Here is a 24,752-nt window from a genome sequence, read left to right on the forward strand (position 1 = left end):
CACAATGGGGAAACAATGCAGGACAACCCCATATATAGAGAATGAAAATGGCTGCTCTGATGACCCAAAAAGTACCAAACAGCTAGGTATCCTCTCAGATAAGGTGTTTAGAGAAGAATTACAGAGGATATTCATGGAGCTCAAAGAAAGCGTAGATAGACTTGAATGGAACACAAATAAGAATTAAGAGGATATGAATATTGAAATGAGAAAACTTTATACTAAAATAACAGGTCTGAAAAACTCGGTTTATGAATTGAAAACCTCAATGGAAAGCCTCTCCACTGGACTAACAGTGGCTGCAAACAGGGTCAGTGAGCCAGAGGATGAGATGCAGAACAACTCTATACAGCAGAAGAGATTGGACGAGAACCTTAAAGTAAATGATCAGACAATGTCTAAACTACTCAAAGAATGTGAACAGATGAAAATAGAAGTCTTTGATAAACTCAACAGAAACAACATATGAATCATTAAAGTCCCAGAGATGCAGAAAGAGAATAATAATAAGAATTGGAGAAAGAGTGATAAGAGAAGAGGAGGAAGAGGAAAAAAATAAGGCAAAGAAGAAGAGTAAGAAGAATGAGGTGAAGAAAGAGTAAGAAGAATAAGGTGAAGAAGAGTAAGAAAATAAGGCAAAGAAAAGTAAGAAGAATAATGTGAAGAAGAGTAAGAAGAAGTGGAAGATGAAAAGAAAGAAGAAAAAGAGGAGTAAAGGACAGTAAGAAGAAGGTGAAGAAGAGTAAGAAGGGGAAGAAGAGGAAAAAGAAAGAGAATGAAGAAGAGAAGGAGGAAGAAGAAAAGTGAAGAAAAAGAAGACATGAACAGAGGAGGAGGAAGCTAAAAATGTGGTTCAATTTGTAGAGTAGATGACCTATGTATCTCAATGCCTAGATTTGATCCCAAATGATCTCATGTTTCTGCTCTATTTTTCTCACAACTTGTATAAATTCATGTAAATAGGACTTTAAATCCCAAAAAGCTGAATACATATACTTCTCGAATGCACAGGAGACATACTCCAAGATGAAATGCATGCTGGGCCACAAAATATACCTCCATAAAATCAAGAATATAAAAATAGTATGAACTACTTTCTCAGATTATCATGCACTGAAATTAGAGCTGAATAAAAGACATAATAAAAGAATGTTAACACCTGGGAATTAAACAGTTCACTACTGAACAGTGAGTGGGTTAGAGAGTAAATCAAAGAGGAAATCAAGTGATTCCTGGAAACAAATAACAGTGATGACACAAAGTAACAGAATTTGTGGGACATAGCAAAAGTGGCATTAAGAGGAAAATTTATAGCTTTGCAAGCATTCATCAGGTAGGAAGAAAGAGTATATGTAAATAACTTAATGGCACAGCTTATCAAATTGGAAAATGATAAATGAACCAAAACTAGGCAGATAGAAGGAAATAACAAAGCTCACAGCAGAAATTAATGAATTGGAAACCCATATAACAATCCAAAAGATCAATGAAAGCAAGAGTTAGTTTTTTGAAAAACATTAACAAGATTGATAAATCACTAGCAAGACTCAAAGAGAAAGAGAGAGAAACTTAATAAATCTAATTATAAATAAAAAGGAAGATTTTACCACAGATACTGCAAAATTTTAAACTGTAATCAGAGACTACTTTGAGAAATTTTATGCCACAAAACAAGATAATCTGGAAGAAGTGGATAAATTATTGCACTATTACAACCTCTCAAGGTTTAAACTAGATGATCTGAAATATCTGAAACAGACCTATCACTATTGGTTTAATTGAATGATAATCAAAAGGCCTCCCAAAAAATAAAAGTCAAGACCCAGATGGATTCAATAATAAATTCATTTAAAGAGGACGTACTGCCAATCCTTTTCAGGCTCTTCCAGGAAATGGAAGAAACAGAAACACTCTCAAATAGTTTCTATGAAACTAGCACCACCCTGATACCTAAAGCAGACAGAAATGCCACAAAAAATAGAACTATAGGCCAATATCCTTGATGAACACAGATGCAAAGATTCTCAACAAAATTTTAGTAAATAGGATCTAACAGCTCATTAAGAAGGTCATAAACCATGACAAAGTAGGATTCATTTAAGAGATGCAATAATATTTTAACATATGCAAGTCCATCCACGTAATACACCATATCAACAAAAGGAAAAACTAAAAATTATATGATCATTGCAAGAGATGCATAGAAAGAATTTGACAAGGCCAACACCCATTCATGATTTAAAAAAATAAGCCTCTCAATAAGATTGGAAGGAGCTTTTCTCACTATAGTCCAGGCCATTTATCATGCGCTCATAGCAAATATTAAACTCAATAGGGAAAAAAAATAAAGCCTCTCCAGAAAGATTAAGCACAAGACAATGTTGCCCCTTCTCACCATTTCTATTCACTACAGTACTGGGAGTACTTCCATAGAAATCAGGAAAACAAAAATTATCAAGGGCATACCATATGTAAGGAAGAAGTCAAGCTCTTACTGTTTGTAGATGACATGACTCATTATTTAGAAAATCTTTAAGACTCTACCAAAAAAAGCTCCTAGAAATAATAGATTTGGATAGTAAAGTAGCAGGCTTTACTCTATATTAGGCTATTTATATTATCACATAAAAATATTTAGCACTTTCATACACAAATAATGAAAGAGACATTAAAAAAACTATTTTATCCATCATTGTGCCTCAGAAAATCAAGTACCTTGTAGCCAACTGAAGAGGTGAATGACCTATACAAAGAAAACTACAAGACACTGCTTCAAGATATAAAAGATAAAGGTTGATGTATATTGTATGGCTGTAACTCAATCATGAACAATTTTATCTGTGAAAAAAAAAACCAATGTACTATGAACAACCTTGTAATTACAGTATTTAGATTGAAAGAAAAACAAAGGAAACAAAAAGTAAAAAAAATCAGATAGGTATTTGAGGGTAACCTGTATGAACATTTTAGGGCAGAACAAGGAATTTTTGCTTTCTTCTTAGGAAGACAGGAAGCCACTGGAAATGCATGGACAAATCAGATAGGTATTTGAGGGTAACCTGTATGAACATTTTAGGGTAGAACAAGGAATTTTTGCTTTCTTCTTAGGAAGACAGGAAGCCACTGGAAATGCATGGACAAAGGCATAGTATGTTGTTATTACATACTTCAGGCATGAGTTCTGACTAGTCTATGGAGAAGAGTCTAGAGGCCAAATGCAGGATAAGTTTAGAAACTAAACCTAGGTATGTATTAGTGATAAATATTTAAGTTAAAAATGACAGATACTGTAGGAACTGGTGTGGGTAAGAAAGAAATCAAGACTGACAGGAAGATTGTTGAACTAAAAATTCCTAAAATATAATATTTTTGTTGAAATTGGGATGTCACAGGAAAAGGGATAAGTCAAAAACAGTTGTAATCATTTAAATCAAGTCACACACACAAAGAAAATATTTATGGATTAATGGATTTAGTATAGTATAGTATAGTAAAGAATAGTTATATACTTATAGTGTACTTATATATAGTATACTTATAGCATACTATTTATAGTTATGTAGATTATAGTTAAGTATATATTAAAGTTAAGTACAGTAAATATTTTTCACTTAATAGGTAATAAAACTTTAATAAAACTTTGTATATGGAAGAAAATAGGTCATAATAGAAAGAATTACTCAAATGTTTATTTAATTGTAAGTAGAAGATTATAGAAATATGCCTGGCTATAAGCTGGAAAAGCTGTACCCTGTGCTTCCTATGAAAAGTTATACAGAGATGGCATAGAGGGTGGCATTTCTAAAGGTCTTGTTACCAAGGAAAGTCTATATGTCATACAGAAATCTGAGAGAGCCATTGTTTTCAGCAACCTTAATGTTCAGATACCTTCTCCTTATTCCCTATCTTCTTCTTCTTCTTGCTTTGTAGAGCATTTCTTTTTACAAATTTTTATTGAGACCATTGTGAATTACAAGTCTTTCATCGTTGTATTTCAGGCATATAGTGACAGTTAGGGTCATTTTCATCAGTAATGTTGACCTCCCTCCACCAGAGTTCCCAGCATGCATCCCATACTTCCACTCGGCCCCCTGTTCTACAAGTGTAACAGGTTCCTTTTGTGTTTAGCTTGTTATAGTTTGGGTCTCTTGAGTCTATTGTTGTTGACTTTGACCTTGTTATTTAGTTCTGACCGTTTCTTTTCTCACTCAGTGCACCTGAGTCCACTTGGCCCCTGGGTCCCATTCAATTTTCTTTTCCCAATTTGTAGAAAGCATAAAAATATGAGGTAAAAACTAAGTGATTTATGTTTCAAGGTTCTATTAAAAAAAAGGTGGGAACAACACTCTAGAAGATATAGATATAATTAAAAGGGGGCAGGTGAAGCAGGCTTTTTTTCTTTTTTTTTTTTTTTTTGCATAGGTGCAGCATACATTGGGGAAATTAGAAAGGAAATACTTGACCTAAAATAACAGGGTGTCTCTACCCATGAAGCACATTGTCATAAGACCGACTCCAGGCTCCAGGCTGACTGTCTAACCCGTGGTCTTTCTTTATGGTCCCAGGAAAAGTTCTATATAGTTGTAGTTGTCATATTCAGTCTTCTGTAAGTAGAGATCTTGGTTTTTGCGCAAATACTAAGTCAAATCAGGGGTGTGTTCTGATTTCATATCATCGTTAGGTGGCAAGGTAGGGAAACTCACCCATAGACAAGTCGTTCTTTCCTCATCGTCAGGATGTCATATAAATCTAGCCTAAAGCAAATAGGTACCAGGGCGACATTAGGGCATCAACACAGGGGTGGGAGGGCATAGTCTGATTCCTGGTGCTGATGCAGAAAACCATGCTGGTTCCAAGGTTGTGATCAGGGTTGAACGGTTGATGTTTAATCAATTGAGGCCTAAGTCAAGTCCCCATGACAAATGTTCATGGTGAAAGGTGCCCTTTCACTATAAAATTTATAGGTTTTGTTTTTGTCTTGTCTCGTTTTATTTTGTTTTGTTATTTTCTTCTTTCCCCTTTCTACTTCCAATGGGATACCCACAGCACCTAGAGGGACTCCTCCCATATCCTTTCTTATATCTCCAATAGAGCCACATTACTGGAATCACCTTGAACAGCATCATATTTGGAGGGAGAAAAATGGATGGTACCAAGACCAGACAGTCTTGGTATGATCAGACTTGAATACAAAATCCAAAGTCAACGACAACAGAAACGATACCCAATCTACATCAAGCTGTACATGGCAGTAACAGCTGCAACAGCACTACGGGGAGTTGAGGAGGGGGAAGAGGGATGCATGCTGGGAACAGGAGTCGAGGGAGGACAACACTGGTGGTGGGAATGCCCCTCATTCATTACTACTATGTGCCTTAAATATTACTGTGAAAAATTTGTAATTCACTTTGCCCTCAATAAAAAACAGTTATAGGTTCTTATCCCTATTAATCAACGGAGAAGATGTTTTTCAGATAAGAACTTTCTATTCAAAAATTTTTTTTCCATTTTAGTGTGCCTATGCAGAAAGTAACAATGCCATATCATTCTATTGATGCATATGGAGTAAAAATAACAAGCTAAACAATCTCTATAACCTTGTTTTAGACCTGAGCTCAAATCCTGAGCAAAACTTTTCTACTAGAATTTCCTACTAAGCAGATTCAAAATAGAGATGGGGGAGAAGCTACCTCTACATGGGAAAATAAACACAAAGAATTATAACTATTAAGGAAATGCATCTATAGAAACATACAAAGGAAATATAGATATCCCCTTTTATGTATTTTGAGATAGTTGGCGATGGGAATAAAATCTGGAGGACAGTTTTATTCTGCACCGTGGTCTTGTGGAGTCTGATCAATGAATGGTTTGCAGAAATCAGGGATCAGAGGGTGTTCTCAAACTGAGGGTCTTTCCAGAGCCTAATCCGGTAGCAAACAACATTCCACAATGAGGGGGTGCTGGCGTAAAATGGCTGCATAGAATGAGCAAGTAGGAGTGATGGCTGCAGATTTTTCCTGGGTGAGATAGGACTGGTTTGGAGGGAGAGTCTCCTTTCTCTGTGGGAGCCAGCTGGCAGTTTGCTGGGGCAGAGGGAAGTTTCAAGTTCCTGTGGACTTAAGAAATGAGGATAAAGAGGGTTAAGTAGGGAAAAATAATTGATCAGGGTTGAGGGGGTGAGAGGCTAGAAGAGGATTTGTAAGAAGGTAGATGGGAGGGTGGTGAGTGGAGAGGAATAATATATAACAGGGACTATATACAATATAGGCAGGAATTATGTACCAATCAGATTAGACATAAAGGAGTCCACCACATACACATTCACACATAAAGACAAATATTGGAGATCTTTTTGTAGGTTGCAGTTGAAGGACTGACCCTCATTAAATGGGGTCAGAGCACTTAAACAATATGCAGCTGGCTCATCAGGGGAAAAGGTTTTCCAATTTCTAGGCATTTCATCAATGGTGAGAGCAAAGTTTGCTAAATAAAAGTCCCAGGGTTAGACTGTGCATGGAGCATTTTAGAACAATCCTAATTTTCACATCTAAAGCACTGAGAAATATGGCATTGTCACTATAAGAGGAGTTGACTCCATAGAGTATCATTTACCGTGTCTTGAGCATCCAGGTTCCTTTCCTGAAAGCAGACTGACAATGTGAGCATTATGATATGATAGTAAAGTAGACTGAATTGAAAAAAAATATAATTTGCAAAATCATACTCAATGAATGAGGCCTGTCACAAAAGTCTGCGGTGTTCCGTTGCCTATTTCAGTGGTCTTTCTGGACATATGCATTAGATCATAATAGCAGACATAATCAAAAGGAAAATGAATAAATTAGACTATTTTGTCAAGACACTGCCATTTTGAGCACTGTATTTGGAGTCTAATAGGATAAAATTCTGAACTGAGAAATTAGTGTGTCCAACCTATACCTCCAAAAATCACTGTGGACAAAGAAGTTGAACAGTAATTTTAGATATAATAAAATTAAGAAACTATAGCATTCTTTTTTTTTTTTTTGGTTTTTGGGCCACACCCGGCGTTGCTCAGGGATTACTCCTGGCTGTCTGCTCAGAAATAGCTCCTGGCAGGCACGGGGGATCATATGGGACACCGGGATTCGAACCAACCACCTTTGGTCCTGGATCAGCTGCTTGCAAGGCAAATGCCGCTGTGTTATCTCTCCGGGCCCAAACTATAACATTCTAATAGTGAGCACTGTAGTAGGAGTTTCTGGCTTTCAAATTGGCATTCTGCACATGTTTCTGTGAATAAAAGCTTTAGAATATTATTATAGTCCTCCGTAATGAGCAGTTGATAAAACACCTGTTCAATCTAGACAGCTGTTTTCATTGCTGCTGATTTCTTTTATACTATAAAAGAAAACAAAGGCTTTTGTGTTTCTCCTCTTAATTTGTTTCCTTCTCCTTGCTATATACCCTGGCATCTATGGTATTCAAGATATCTACCATTTAGACCATTTTGTTTTTTCATGCAGTTATTCTAAATAACACATATAAGTGATATTCTGTATTTATTCTTCTAGTTTACTTCATTTAATAAAATATTTTTAGTTCCATCCATGTTGCTGCAAATTGCATGATGGCCTGTTTCCATACAGCTATATAGTATTCCATCGTATATATGTACCATATCTTCATAATCCATTTATCTATTGTTTAGCATTTGGTTGATTTCAAGTCTTAGATATTGTATTGAGTACTGCAATAAATAGAGATATGCATACTCTTTTTGAATTAAATTTTTTTCTATTCTGGGTATAGATACCCAAAAGGGGAATTGCTGGGTCATAAGACAGCTCAATTTTTAATTTACTGAGAACCCTCCAAACTGTTTTCCATAGGGGTTAGACCAGGCAGCATTCCCACCAGCAATGGATGAGAGTTCCTTTCTTCCCACACCCCCACCAACAGAGATTGTTCCCAGTATTTTTGATATATGCCATCCTCACTGGTTTAAGATGGTACCTCACTGTTGTCTTGATTTGGATTTTTCTAGTGATAAGTGATGATGAACATTTTTTTTCATATGTCTGTTGGCCACAAATTGGTCTTCTTCAGATAAGTGTCTGTTCACTTTCTCTCCCCATTTTTTATTTTTTTTTTATTTTATGGAGCTAATCTTTGTGAGTACTTTGTATATCCTAGATATCAACCCTGTACCTTATGTGTTGAGTGCAAAAATTTTTCCCAATAAGTTATCTATCTTCTACCTTTAACCCGTGTTTCTTTTGCCATACATAACATCTTAGCTTGATGTAACCCCACTTACTTAGGTTTAATGCTATAGCTCTTGCCATTGGCATCCTATCATCACTTTTTTGAGGTTTAAGTATTGGAATGTTCTGCGTATGTTTTCCTCAATATGTCTATTTGGAACATTTCTTGGAATAACAGACCTTTCTTCTCCATATCAGTGTTTCTCCAAGTATCAGATAATACTTCATCTCTAAATATTAAAGACCCCTCCCTCTCACCATCATACATCTACAAGAACCCCATGTAGGTGTGTTCACTTCACACACATCTATTCATATCTTATCTTTTAGGATTGTGAAACATATCTTCTGCATTAGTGTTTATTTTCCAGTGAGAATCAAATCCTTATAGGCAGGGACAATGACATGTTTTGCTTCTTTTTTTTTTTTTTTTTTTTTTGGTTTTTTTTTTTGGTTTTTGGGCCACACCCATTTGACGCTCAGGGGTTACTCCTGGCTATGCGCTCAGAAATCGCCCCTGGCTTGGGGGGACCATATGGGACGCCGGGGGATCGAATGTTTTGCTTCTGTATTGCCAAAAATACATAGAACAAATCCAATTGCTTAGAACTATGAACACTTGAGAAACCATGAAATAAAGATTTAAATCAGCAAAAGTGGGTTTGGGGGAAAGGAATTTATCTTGTCATTACCCAAAGTTCACCTGAGAGGAAAACCAACTCAAACTTGAGTTTGAGTCATACCAGAAAATCCACTAATTAATTTCTAATGACAAAATTAAATAGACTCAAATATTCAGGTGGTATATTCTGATATAGATTTTTCCCCTGGAGTCATGTTACAGGATTCATTTTTTTTTAAGTTACAGGATTCTAATTCATGATCAAACCATTTTATTTATTAAATTTTATTTTATTATTTTATTGGCATAAGAAATCTTTTTCAGTAACCAGAAAAAATAATTGAGTTCTTTAAAATAAAGTATAATATCTGTAAGAGAAATCATAGCAGCATAAATTGCCATTTATTTCAGATAGAATTATTTCTCCAGTCTGGGTAACCTAGCACCATTTTCCATGTATTTTATGAAAAGCATATCTATGCTTTCCTGTAACTGTTATAATGGTTACTAAAATTTATCAGGTTAGTGTATTCAAACTAAAAAGAAAGGACAGAATATGATGTTAAAGGAGCATGGAACAATGCCACTTATCTAGGGGAGATACCTACCACTATCTACGTTCCTGACCCAAAGGGAATTTATGGACAAGCAATTTTATTGTTATAAATAAAAATAACCAATATTTATAGATACCTATGCTTCAGGTAACTAGTTTCAGAGACTCGTGAAAATATATACCGTTGGAAACTTTTCGAAAACATGATGTTTTCAGATATGACCACAAGAAAGCAGAATCGATCTAAGAAGTATTGTGTGTTTAGAACTCGTCCTACTTAATCACTGTATTTTCTTTTTACTTCTTCACAACTGAAAAGTGCTTTCACAGAGATCTGACAGGAAAAGAAAACTCACATTTGGGAACCAAGTTTTCCCTTATGCTTTATATTTTAACACATATGTTTTATGTTTTAACACATATAATGCTGGTGAAGACTCTGTGCTCTGTGTGACAGATGCAGTTTGGTTGAGTTGGGTGAGTTGCTTATGATCAACAAGATCCAACGGACAAACTCAGTACCTGATGTCAGAGTTAAGAGCGCTCTTAGCTTCTCTCACAACCCCCATTCATCACCATTTAGTAGGCCATGTGTGTACCCCAGGGAGCAGAATATGGCTTAGTTGTTGCTTTATTTCCAACTTGGATGCACATTTCAATCGCCTGTTAATCTTGTCAGACAGATTTCTAAGTCTCATTACACTGGTTCTTATCCCACAGATATGGCATATCACTCTTCCCTTTTGGTATGGGGAATCTGGGATTTCACTTATGGTCCAGCAGAGACCCAGGATATGTGGGTAGAAGTGAAAGTAGAAGTACAGGAGTCGTTCTTCTTGTGTGTCAACATGATGTGGCATAATGGAGTAATCTGGTCTTGGCCTTATGTTATATATTTGGTCTACTTCAAAATACTAACGGCCAGGTAGTTTAGTCAGTAGAGCATTGTAGATTTTGATCTGAAGTTCTAGTATTCAGGTTCCTGATCTGGCATCTTTATTTGGGGACTTTGAGCAATAGTAGAGCGGTTAGCATGCTTTGCTTAAAAGTATCCAATCCTGATTCAACCCCCTAAATTCCATAAGACCCTTAAGTTCTGCTAAGGGTGATACCTAAGCACAAAGTCAGGAGTAAATCCCTAAGTACATTCAAGTATGGACCTGAAACCAAAAAAGACTAAAACAGTTTGATTAGAATGTTCTGCCTCAACTAGTGAGTAGTCCATGAAATGGGAACAAGGTAAAGCTCTTTGATCTTGCCATCACTGAGTCTTGAACTTAACCTAATTTAAATTCTCCCAGGTTTAATTTTTTAATAGTACAAGTATAGAGTGATCCCTTTCTAGTGGTATTGACCTTCAAAAAGCTTTAATAAGTGATATTTATAAAAATTTAATTTTAAAGGCAGAGTCCACAAACTGCCCAGAATTTTCCTTTTCACTGGATGTTACTTAACCTCAAAGAAATTACTTACGCTATCGTGCTTCAGTGTTGTCATCTATAAAATGTAGACTACCATTTTAAATACAAACTCGGGGATTATTAGAAGAACCCAAGGAATTCATATATTAAATATTTAATTAGACTTTGGCTTTCTATTAATAATCCCTTGATGTTATCTGCTAAGATTCCAGGCCTTCATATTCTTGTTTAATATTCAGCTGTGCCTATGTGAAAGGTACAAAGGGTTTCTGCATTTTACAGATGCCAAAATAAACAAGTACTTTTCTAATGGTGAAATAATAGTACTGGATTTTTAACTCAAACAGGTGCCAAAACTTAGGAGCATTAGGTAGTTTTACCGGCCAGTACTGCCCAAACCCTTGTGATAGTGAAAATAAATTGTCTATATTCTCCTTTCGTCTATAGACTTCTAAAAGACTAAGGTCAGTCTCATTGTGTTAACTGACTTTTACAGGACCCTTCTCAAATTTTAGACACATTTCAATGCTATTTTAAAAGTTTTACAATAGAAAACTTAGATGTGTGGCTTTAGAAGCCAATATCTTTTATATGCTACTACATGTTTATCCCTAGAATTCAAGTATTCCTCCAGCACATCCCCAGTTAACCCTTCTCACCCAACATTCCATCATTTCTTCCATTTCCTATCTAGTAGCCACATAGTGTTGTTATTGTCTAAAAGAATTTTTGTCTTTATTTCATTTGCTCATTTGTTTTGTTTCCATAGCTACTACCTATCCGTAGATAGGTTTTCTACTTCTGCTCTATTTCCTGAAGTATCACTAACAGACTTTTAAAAATTTTTCTGGAAACCCAGAGGTGCTGTCCACTAGTCAGTTATGGGCCTGCATGAACTCATTTCCTTGACTCTGCCATTTTTTAATCTCCAGTGTATGCCTGAATATGTTTTCACAGAACTCTGTTAAGGTTCACTGCGCTGTGATTTACACTCTGATGCTACAAACATTATAAATGCTCTTCTCTCTAAAAAAAAAAATCTTAATCCACACAAATAAGTCTCTAAGGTCACAGACTTTGTAACATCTATCGGCTTTTCTAAGAATCCTAGCATGTGATATTTAACAGGAAGGGAATGACTAAAAATTCCAATAGGTGACTAAAAGTCATCTAATCCAGCCCACTGACACAAAAATGTAGTCTGGAGACCTCAAGATAACATAGTAGTCAGCCAGACACTCACTCTAGCCTCGTGTGAATTTTCCTAGTTTCTGGTCCTCTCTCTCTCCAGTATACTAAATCCCTGGGAGAGCTGTTTCTCATACTGACATTTCAAATCATCATGCCTTGCAGACTACATCAAACCCTGGCTCTGCCACTTTTCTGCTTTTACCTTCTGCTATCCCCAATTCAGAGAGATTTCTTGGAAATGGAGCTGGTCCTTCCCGTAAGTGTATAAAACAGAACACTGATTATAGTGTGAGCCCAGTGGAAAGGAAACCCAGACATGTAAAATCTAACACCTTAAGCAATATCATGCCACACTCCCTCTCTAGTCCCTCTCAGCCTTCCCCCCCACCTTTAACGTCTCCACAATTTTATTTGAGGGAAAAATCACAACTGGTCCCACAGCCAGGAGCCAAATCCTCTTGCTATAGTCACGGTTTTGAATAAGAATTGAGATCTTTTCTTACTATGGAGAAGCCTGTGTTCACTCTTGAATGTCTATCACTCTCTTTTCTCTCCTCTAAAGAGAAAGTAAATTTCTTTAAACAAGACTACTTCATTAAAAATATTAATAAAATTAAAATAGTTGTCAAGGTCTATGGGAATATCTAACACTTTGGAAATAACCCACAATAAAAACTGCTATGCCAGTATAATATTTTATTTTCCTTCAAGTTCTTTCTAAACTGGATCCATTCAAAAGGCTTTCCATTTTATATCCAACCCTCTTGTCTATCCCTAAGAAGAAGAAATATGTCTTTAAACATAAAACATAAAGAGAAAAACATAAAGGAAGGAAAGAAACTCGTGGGGGAAATGCAGCCCTCACTCCCCTAAATGCAAGATTTTGATTCTTTGGATCATATATGTATAATGTATTCAAATTTTGGCACTTTGTTCTGTTTCTGTGGTTTTATGCCAACCTTGGTGTTATGCCAAACTGATCATCAGATGAAGATGGTTAAATATGTATCAGGAGCCTAAGAAAAACTAAATATTGAATACATTTAGGCTTCCAACTTGCTCAACCACTGCCATTCTGAAAACACGAGCCTCTAGGTTCAAAACCTTTTCATGAGAAATTTTCTGATCTGGAGAGTCTTTCCTTTTTTCCTGCAATGGTCATTCAACGTTACCAGTTTCCGGATTCTCTTCAATTCAAGTGCATAGGCACAGCACATCCCATTCACTTCAACTCTTGAATTCATGGGTTTTAAATTTGGCCAATGAAATGTAAGTGTAAGCCATGATTCTTCCTTCAAGCAAATGCTAAGGGAACCCAGGTTTATCTTTGTGTCATGTTCTCTATTTTTTTCTTCTGACTTCACAATAGATAAAGTCTCCATCATTGAGCATTTTTAGTAAAGAAGCATTAAGTAATAAGTAAGATCCAGACAAACTAGTACAATCAACTGTGGATGCCCCTTTACTTATTTCCATTTACTTGACAATCACCCTTTGGAATGTCACTCTATGGTTACTTCTTTTTTGTTTGTTTTGTTTTGTTCTAGGTTTTTGGGCCACACCTGTTTGATGCTCAGGGGTTACTCCTGGCTATGTGCTCAGAAATCGCTTCTGGCTTGGGGGGGACCATATGGGACGCTGGGGGATTGAACCGCAGTCTGTCCTATGCTAGCGATTGCAAGGCAGACACCCTACCTCTAGCGCCACCTTCCTGACCCTATGGTTACTTCTTAAGAGAAGATATTCCAAGCCCAGTTTGGTTTAATGCCAATAAGTCTCATAAAATTCTCAATATGACTTTTAACACATCATCAAGTTTATTAGCTTACTTACTTCCAGTTCCCAATAGAAACTTTGACTAAAGAAGTTATGACACATTCACCTTTTTGCCCCCAATATCTAATGCAATACCTTATATAAAAAGAATACATCTATGTTCTACTATAGATGACTACATTTATACAATTTTTTGAATTTTTTTCTAAACTTATCAAGATTATACAATATGTCTTCATGCTTAACCAAAACTCTAATTCACATATTTTTTAAGATATGTAAAGGAATGAATACAACATTTTAAAACCAAGGGAAGTATGAGGTTTCTTAAGTAAAGCATTTCCAGATGCAAAAACATTTATTTTGCGTACAGACTACCAGGCTTTGATCCCAAATGCTGACTACTGGTCCCTGATCACTGCCAACTGTCACACACACACACACACACACACAAACACACACACATAATGCATAAGATGGATTTCATCTTGAACATGAGAGACAATCAATGTAAGATAGAAATAATCAACATTATGATGATCACATTATATCTGTTTACAAGTTTTACTCCCAATGATGCTAGATAAGAGGTAGTTAAAGGCATGGCTTGATCTTGTGTTCTCAATTTCCACACAGTGTTTGTACTAGGCATGTCAACAGCACAGATAAATGAATGATATGAGAAGTTAAAAAAAATATTGCCCTAGATTCCTTGACTCTTTTAAGGCCATGGTGGTATAGAGAAATAGGAGCTTTAATATAAAGTAGTTAATCATGAACGATTATTTTCTAATATATTAATTTATCTATTTACATTTGAGTATTAAGCATGACAATGCAGATAATGAATATTTTTAATAAATAGTCTCTAAAACAAAGTTAAGCCTCATAAGAATTGCTAAATTGTAGTGAAATTTTTGATTTCCAAAATCAGAACACCTTTTTTTCTGACCTATCAAGCCTCTTTTAGCTCTCTTTTATCAAGTTCTGGACTCAGATTTTTTATTCACTCTAAGATGTAAACAAAAAATATCAAAATGACCACTTTCAGAAATACTAAGTAAGCAATGAAGTGATTATAGGTAAATCACATTGAGGATATCAGATCCAAATGGAGGCAGAAATCTGATAACAATAACCTCAACAAGGACTTATCTGTCCCAGAACGTCAATCACTAGTAAGAAAATTGAGAAACTTTCATTTGGGTTAGATTGAGTTGCATAAAAATCAGTATGAATCATCAAGTGTACAACTCAGGAGCAATATCTGCTATCTCTACAACCATGCAATTCATCCATTCTCCAGACAGGAAATAAATAACCCATGATGTTAGCCATTCTCAGCCTCTCATCACCAGGCTTTATTAGCATGGTGCCCCCTATTTATATCTGTAATGAGCCTGCTACATGTTTGCAACAATTATTTCTTTCTTATCAAGATAATAATGGAGCAGGGAAATGTATTCATAATCTTACAGACTAGAAAAATCAAAGGAGGAGGCAGCCTACTAAGGTTGTACCAGCAAAAGTCTGAATCAGACTTTTATCCAATCAGCCAAAATAAGCCAAAATTTTCTGATTCAAATTCTCCTTACTATCTCCCTTTTTTGAGAAGAAGGGTCTGCTCCAAGTGATAACTAATATTTCTTTTATTACTGGCTTTTTGTGACTATTAATTTTATGATAGATAAAGCTGCAGAGCAATAGTGCAAGTGCCAGTTGTGTTATTTGTAAAAAAAATATGCATCATTAAATCACATTTCCCAGTTTAGATATTTCTGTCTGGACCAGGCAAGGTATGATAGAATAATGCCACACACAAATGTAGATGTACATGTAGATGTATGTATGTATACATACATATATATACAAATACATATATTTTTACTAAAACCTGAAACCTTAGATTGGCCTTGCAGATCTAAATAAGTTAAGGATGTTGGATGAAATAGCCAAGATTATCCAGGTGAATCCTGTATATTATGTATCCCCACAAGGAGAAGACCAGAAGGACAAAATAAGAAAATATATAAATATGGAAATGAAGACCATAGGGATGTTGCACAGGAAATACAACAGTCGTTTTCAAACTATGGCCCATGGGCCAATTATTGTATTTGTTCCAGTTTTGTTTCTTCACTTCAAAATGATATATGCAGTGAGCATATGAATTTGTTCATAGATTTTGTTTTCACTATAGTCCGGCCCTCCAACAGTTTGAGGGACAGTGAGCTGGCCCCCTGTTTAAAATGTTTGAGGACCACTGAGTTATAAGACCTCTAAAGCTAACAGAACTAAGAAAACATGTTATTTTTAGATTTGTTAGAAGAAACTCAGTCCTGCAGATAACTTGAGATTATTTCAATAAAACTTATTTCAGACATCAGAGCTCTAGAAATAAAATATGGATATGGTAAATATGTGTAGGTTAAGCTACCAATTCAATAATAATTTGCCATGGGAATAATAGTAAATGAATCTGCTAGAGCACATAAAATAAAGAACCTCACGGTACTTAGTATTCCAAAATGATAGCAAATGTTTTTATTTTTCTCATAAGTATATACATGCAATAATAATTTGCCCTGCGGTTTCATTTGCTAACTCTCAGAGCCCTGAAATATTTCTGCCTCTCCTTCTAGCCTCTGTTTCTCTGTTTTAGCCCACTTCCTTCATCTTCTCAGTCAAAATGACTTTATTCTATCTGCCACTCTGGTTTTATCCTGACTCCACAAGTGAATTTGTTAATACCTCAGACAAATAGCTCTGAGGAAAGTTATTATTCTATATCATTGTATCATCAATTATTTATAGTTTATAATGCAATGCCATTTGTAATAGGTAATATGTTTTTCTAATGTGATGTAATATTATCCAACTCATCAGAAACACCATTGAAAAGATGAATTGATCTGGTACAAACAGCAGAGCCTTAAAAAATGCGTGAATTTGGGGCCGGGCGGTGGCGCTAGAGGTAAGGTGCCTGCCTTGCCTGCGCTAGCCTAGGACGGACCGTGGTTCAATCCCCCGGCGTCCCATATGGTCCCCCAAGCCAGGAGCGACTTCTGAGCGCATAGCCAGGAGTAACCCCTGAGCGTCAAATGGGTGTGGCCAAAAAAAACCAAAAAAAAAAAAAATGCGTGAATTTTTGAATCTGAAAATCATTTCTATTTCAGATAAGGTAAAACACTACTTCCAAGGATAGAATTTCCTTTTTTTTTTTTTTTTTTTTTGACACTTGTTTAAGTGAAACAGGGCAGGAATTAACTTTAGGCAAGCCTGATAACCAGACAAAAAAAATTTCAGGAAGCCATTACTTTGAGTACCCAATCCAATTCAACCTTAAATGTATCATTGTAGGAGCCCTCCTGATCTGCCTCTATTTCTAGTTCTGTAAAGAAACATACTATTATAATATTGGCCAAAAGCCAAAGCTAGTATGGTCTCTTGACATGGTCTTTGAAAATCTGAGGTCTCCAAAGACCAGGACTGACTAGCTGAGTAACACTAGAGGACCTTGTACTTGTCAGCCTACCCTTTACTGTACCACAATATTGGAACTAGAATGTGAGATTTTACCTCACAAATAACCCCAGGATGAAGACCTATCCTATATAAACTAATCACTGGTCATGGCAAAGTTCATTTTCCTTAGGCCTAGGCCAGTCAACAGATGCTATATCCTTGACCACAATAGATAGTTCCAGAGTACACACATAGGAGACCTAGTTGAAGCTCATGCCTTTTGATGTATAGATCGTTTTCCAAAAGGTGATAGTAAATATAAAAGTTCTGGAACACCTGCAGCGAAGTTCTTACCATATGGAAAGACAGCAAAAGAAAGAAGCTGAACACGAGTCACAAAAGACAGAATTGGGAAATAACCTAAGAGCCCCAGAACAGATGAATGGATACCCCCATTTTTATAACTAACTCAGTTCCTATTTTGCTAGCCCTCTAGTTTGATCCTCTTCGTCTGTCACCTGAGAGTCACCAGATAAAACATTAGACGTTGCTAAGAAGATAAAGCAGAAGTGGAATTACTGTTAGTGTGATGGCTGGGTGCAGAGAGAGGTTTACTAAGAAGCTTTTTCTCCTAAATAAGCAGCCTAACCACAGGCTTTTAAACCTAGGATCTTCATTCTTCTCTTCAGCCTTCCAATCAGTGCCTTATGAGTTTCTAAAATGTGTCAAGCTTTCTAGCTTTCTAAGCAGCATTATAGCTTTCTAGGATTCTATCATTGAAAATATATGGCGCTAGACTTCTAGATCTTAAAATGAAAAATTAATTTTTGTTCTTTTTCTCACCCAGTTTGTGATACTTTCTTACTGCAGACCAGAAAACTAAGGCAACGACCTTGTAGTTTTAGTACAGCTTTCCGGGGAAGTTGAGGAGAGTTTTAAGCCTCAAGGTGATATTACAAGATTTGCATGTTTTTTGTTTCATTTTTGTTTTGGTACCACAGTGGTGACATTGGGGGGGGGGGGTTTACTCCTGACTATGCGTTCAGAAATCCCTCTATACTTGGGGGACCATATGGGATCCCTGGGATCGAACCGAGGTCAGTCCCGGTTCAGCAGCATGCAAGGCAAAAGCCCTACAGCTGCACCATTGCTCTGGCCCCTGATTTGCATTTTAAATGGACCAATTTGGTTGCAGTCTGAAAGGAAGCTTTAAGATTTCAGAAAGAATGGGGGCTGGAGAGATAGCACAGCAGCTGGGTGTTTGCCTTGCAGGCAACCAACCCGGGAAGGACCTGGGTTCGACCCCCAGCCTCCCAATATGTTACTTGGAACCTGCCAGGTGCAATTTCTGAGTGCAGAGCCAGGAGTAACCCCAGAGTGCAGGCAGGTGTTGCACTCCCAAAAAAAGAAACAAAAAGATTTCCAAAAGGAATCAAGACTTTTTGTGCAAAATACTAAAGTGATCCAAAAAATATAATAATAATAATAATAGCCAGTGACAAAGTTCAGAGTGGTAGCAGTTAATATAGTGGGAAACAATTAGATTGGAGATAAGAAATCTTTGATTCTTGGGGCTTGAGCTGTGGCACAGAGCAGTGAGGCCTCTGCCTTGCCAACCCTAGCCTAGGATGGGCCGTGGTTCGATCCTCTCCGCATCCCCCAAGCCAGGAGCGATTTCTGAGCACATAGCCAGGAGTAACCCCTGAGAGTCACCAGGTGTGCCCCCCACCAAAAAGAAAAAGAAAAAAATCCTTGATTCATTTGTTTTCCTTTCCTTGGTTTTGTTTTTTAAGCGATTCACCTCTGCCACTATCAGATCCTGGTCTTTTGCTATAGCCTCTCTTCTGTATCTTGACAAAAAAATATTTCTCTAAAGAATAATAATCCTAACCCTCTATAAATATAGATGGATGGGGAGATAGACTAGCCCCAACTGGCCACCTGAGATGAGCCATCTGGAAATCTCTTACATGAGCTCATTGCCAGTGTCAGAAATAGACAAAATTTAGAAATCCATTTTCCATCTCTAGTTCTATCTCTCCTGTGCAACTGAGTGATCATACAAGGTTATCTATACTCATCACCATTCTAATGTAACATACCACAGTTGTAACCTGAGATTACTATGAGCAGGAGGAGGAGAAAAAAAAAGAGAAGCAGGAGAGGAAGAGAAAGCAACGAAAGTGGGAGAAAGGCAAAGAACATGATCACGGGGGTGTAGTGTCAACAGGAGAAGCAGAAACAGCAAGATTACGAAACCGCAATGAAAAGTTCTCAAGAGAAATACTACTGTTTGGGACTTTAGAAATTTGGAAAAATAATAAACGATATCATGTAAACTCACAGGTTAGTTCGAGGCTAGTACAGCCTTTACCCCTTCCTTATTTCTGACTTCTGATGCCCCCATTGGTTTCGAAGAAAGGGCTGGCAAAGTTATTACCTCACATGGTGAGATCAGGAGCCAGCTCTCTGTTCTTCTCCTGGATGATCCGTACATAATCTAATGTTTTAGGACCCCATGGACCAGCCTATTCCTGCCTGCCCTAACTCAAGGCATACTGGCAGGTAATCCAAATATCTGCCGCAGTCTTAGGTGGGATGTCATGCATCTTAAGGAGCAGCAGGCACTGACCTTACATAGTACCCTTATTTGCAGGGCTCAGCCTGAATGTCAGAGACCGAAATCCTTTACTTGGCTTTCTGCTTCACTCATTACTAAGAGTTTTAAAACTTTGCTAGTGCTCAGAAAAATATTGTTTTCATTTTCAATAGAAACAAGTCTCCTCTGCACTCAAGAATTTTGCAGGCACTGAATATTCCTTCAAAATAATATTGAATTACGTCTTTTTAGATTTTTTAATATCCTTTTCTGGCAAGAATAAATAAAAAATTGTAAAAAGATAGATAGATAGAGAGAGAGAGAGTGAGAGAGAGAGAGAGAATAAATTTAAACATTCTTTTGGAGGGGAGGAGCAGGAAATCTATTCCAAAATGGGCTTCTAGTTTCAAAAATCTAGATTGTAAGGCCAGAAAGACTTGATAGAGAAATGATATCAAATGAAAAACTAACTCAGAAGAAAGACCCTTGAGTAAGTCTGAACTCAGCTGGGTCTGAATCCCAAACAAACAACTGTAAAAGAACCACCATGAAACTTCCAGGCATTATCTACCTGGCAATTGCCCCAAGGAACATTTCATCTTAGAGCTCCTTTTACAACTGATGAAACAAACTGAGAATCAGTTGTGTCCCAAACTGAAAACTGGCAAGAGCCAGATTAATTTATTTCCCCCAGTCTGCTGTCTGATTGTCAATATTCCTGAGTTCAAGATCTCCATGGTATTCATCACAGGTCTAGTAGCATTTTCCAGATAAGGAAACCATTCAATACTTTTGATTGAGTGCCCTGAGGCAGAAAACAGAAGGGAACTTCCAGGATGTGGGAATAAAAACACAATTTGGACTGCAACAAATTTGGGGAGTGGAGGTGACAAATATTTTATTCCCTCCTTATGCATAAAGAAATTCAAGCTGACTTGCCAAATATGAGCATGTCAAAATGTCCAGGACAAACCACTCTTTTTGCGAATTTCAGGTCAAATCTACTTAAATTTACATCTTAACACTGACTGTAACCTGAGGATCTCAGATGAATGCATATTTTATTTTTGAATTTTCACTTTTCGTGTAATAATCAGAAGTAAAGAGTAACTGAATGGCAAGAAAGCCTTTGCTTCATTAGCATTTTGCATCTACTGGGTTTTATATTCTGTGGATACAATTTAACCAAAACAAAGATCCTTGTCCAGGGAAATAAAGAGACATAGATATGTTTGAAGATGGTACATGCTAGAAGGGATAAAATAAAAAGGGAGTGTTGAGAAAAGATTACAGTTCAAGGCATAATGACATCTCTAAAATATACCTAGTATAATAGCATCTAGTGTAAATCTCAAAGGTGTGAAGGACATGGTATATATCTAGAAAAAACTTTTCTGGCCCTGAGAATAGAAAGTGCAGAAGCTCTGAGACCACCAGATAAGAGAAAGCTTTCATGATATGGAGAACATAAGAACAATAAGGGGAACATTGGCCTGCACTGGAGTGACAAAGAAAATTGTAGAAGAGATCACTGATGTAATTGGAGATTCTGGGTGGGACATCAATTTTAGGGGACCATGACAGGGACTTATAGTAATTTATTTCCTTTATGTTTGTTTAGAAAATCACCAAGAACATTCACAGAGAAGTACCTTAATCTTAGTTCAGTGGACCAAGCTCTTTCTAGCTGCAGTGCTGGATATAATTTTGAAACTATTATGTGACCTTAAGAGAGGAGGGAGACTTGGAGCCACTGTACTGGGGAAGGAAATGGAAAAATAATAAGAAACAAGATATATACATACTTTTTAAAAAGAGCCAAAGACATTTGCCTGTGGGGTACATAGATAGAATGGGAATGAGATACTCAGATATTAGACTGCAGGTTATTTAGAGAGCATCAAGAGAAGAAAGAATCTGCTTTTATAGGGAAGAGAAGGGAATGGGAGAAATAGTTCTGGTGAATAAAGATTGAGAAGTGGACATTTTCTCCAGGCAAGGTGCCTGATACAACAGGATTGTGTTCCATAGCAGCAGAAGATGACTATTAATATATATATATATATGCACTATCCAATTTGCCAAAATATTTCAACTGATCTTTGCCCTATAGCTGAGAATGCTGTAATGGGCCGTAGTGAGGCAATTTTCAACCAGTGAATGCACTACAGAATTTAGGTATCATAGAGGTTTTCAAAGCCATTGACTACCCACATTCCCTTTGATTCATTCAGTCAGTCCTCTTTTCTTTCCCCCTCATTTCTCCTTTAGGGCTACGAGATGAAATACAGACAAAAGTATAAACTAGAAGCCAATTCAGACTTAGTCTTGTTTTGTTCAGAGACCTTCTCTTAATGTTCAAATAATTCAACCCAGTCTCCCTTACTTAAAAGACAAAACTGAGGACTTGAAATGTGATTAGCCTTGTAGACTCCTCATCAAGAAAGATGAAGGAGGGACCGGAGAGATAGCATGGAGGTGGGGCATTTGCCTTGCATGCAGAAGGTCTGTGGTTCGAGTCCTGGCATCCCAGATGGTCCCTGAGCCTGCCAGGAGCGATGTATGAGCATAGAGCCAGGAGTAACCCCTGAAAGTACCGGATGTGACCCCCCCCAAAAAAAAAGAAAGATGAAGGAAATCTATAAATAATTTACAGGAATTCTCCCAGTTCTTGCATTTTTTAGTCTAGTGACAAACACAGAAAAATAGGAAAATAGGAAAACATGATCGTACTAGGTTTCATTCATGATTCCTTCTAAGTAATCAAGTTTTATCCACCTTATCTCTCAAGTGTCTACCCTTAGCCCTTCTCTTTCTATAATTAGCTCATTACCTCAATGTAAACTGTCACTATCTCTCAAAGGGCAGCTACAGCCCCCTCTAGTTGTTTCTCTATTTTCTTTCTTTTTTCTTGATTTTTGGGCCACACCCAGTGATGTTCAGGGGTTACTCCTGGCTTGGGGGACCATATGGGATGCCAGGGGATCGAACCAAGATCTGTCTTAAGTCAGCCACATGCAAGGCAAAGGCCCATCACTCCAGCCCGTTTTATCTACTTGAAACTCCAGTTACCTACATGCTTGTTACAACTTGAATGAGTTCATTTAAATATGGTTTCACATCTTTGGATTTGGACTTATGCCCAAAAATGCTCAAAGTTTATTATTCCTGGCTCTGAGCTCAGGGGTCATTCCTGGTAGATTCTGTGAAACTTAGATTAACTTCATGAAAAACAAGTGCCCTGTCCACTGGACTATGGCTTGAGCCAGGAGCTTTTCCAAATTTGAAAACCATAAATATTGAGTTCATTTTACTTTTTTATCTAGCATCCACCAAAGTCCTCTCATGCTTCACTCTAGACTTTCAAGTCCTGTATTATCTGGCCCTCTCCCCCTCCTCTGTGACCAGCTCTCTCTCCTTTACCCACTAACCTAGACTCTCCAGATTTCTGTCTTTTAAATATATTAACCTTCCTTTCCTCCATAATAGTCAAAATTCTTAGATAGCTCCAATGATTCTCACCTCCTTATTATCATGTGCTTGGGTAAATTCATCCAATTATATTTATGCTTAGGCTGCTGGACTTGGCAACTTTCTTCTATAGAACAGAACAGGGTAAAGATAATGGAGGCCATATTCAAGATGAAATCACAAAACATGTTAAAGTTCATAACACTTTCCTTGATTTTCCCTTTATCCTTTCTTCCTTCCTCCTCTTGCTACTCTCCCGCTTTCTCTTTATCCTTTTTTTCTCTTTCTTATCCTCTTCCTGTCTGTAGTCTCCTCCTCTTTTTCCTCCTCCTCTGCTTTGTCTTCTGTTCCTGTTTATCTTCTTCCCTAGTTCCTCTTCATTTTTCCACCCCTTCCACTTTCTCTTCTCCTGAAGAGAAGGAAGGGTTAAGGAGGAATTTATTTTTCAACAAAAATAACTAAGCAAGTGAATTTGGTAGCCAATTTTGCCCACTCCAACCATCAGATAACTACAGTTCTGGCCAACACCTTAATTACAGACTTAAAAGAAATCCTAAGTCAAAATATCCAAATAAAAATTTTTTAACCCGGTGAGGTAGTGCTAGAGGTAAGGTGTCTGCCTTGCAAGCGCTAGCCAAGGAAGGACCGCAGTTTGATCCCCCGGCGTCCCATATGGTCCCCCCAAGCCAGGGGCGATTTCTGAGCGCTTAGTCAGGAGTAACCCCTGAGTGTCAGACAGGTGTGACCCAAAACACCAAAAACAAAAATTCTTTTAACCATGAAGTTATGGATTAATTGATAATAATTGATCATTATCAATTCAGAACATTTGCTCTTATTATTCCCTCTCAAGGGAATAATCACCTAAATATCCCAAATATTGACTTGCTCAAGTATACAACTTTTTAAATCAGATGACCCCTTCCTTGTAAAACTTCATACTTACATAATGACCCTATTATATATTTACATTCAACTAGTTGTAAAAATGAGTTTTACTTATTGGCCTTTCTGTCTCCAGTATTATAATGAAAAAAGATCCATTAGAAAATAGAACTTGAGGGCTAGAGAAACAATACAGTGTCATTTGCCTTGCACGCAGTCAACCTGGGTTCAAGCCCTGGTATCCCATACGGAGTCCCGAGTCTACCAAGAATAATTTCTTTTTTTTTGGGGGGGGGGGGAGTGAAGTAAGACATTTATTTTGTGAAGGAAGAAAAGAATAGACAGTTTCTCAGTGAGTAGGGATTCCAAGGGAGAAATACTTTTATATCTTCTAAAATAGTGCCCCTTAGTTTTCATTAAATAGGTCTTTAACCTTTTAAAAATGTTTGTTCTTGTCTAGTTTTGGTCTCATATTTGAGTTGGTCTCATAAAATACATTTATAAGGAGGCCAGAGCA

This window comes from Suncus etruscus, chromosome 19 (assembly GCF_024139225.1).
Source record: "Suncus etruscus isolate mSunEtr1 chromosome 19, mSunEtr1.pri.cur, whole genome shotgun sequence".
NCBI classification, from domain to species: Eukaryota; Metazoa; Chordata; class Mammalia; order Eulipotyphla; family Soricidae; genus Suncus; species Suncus etruscus.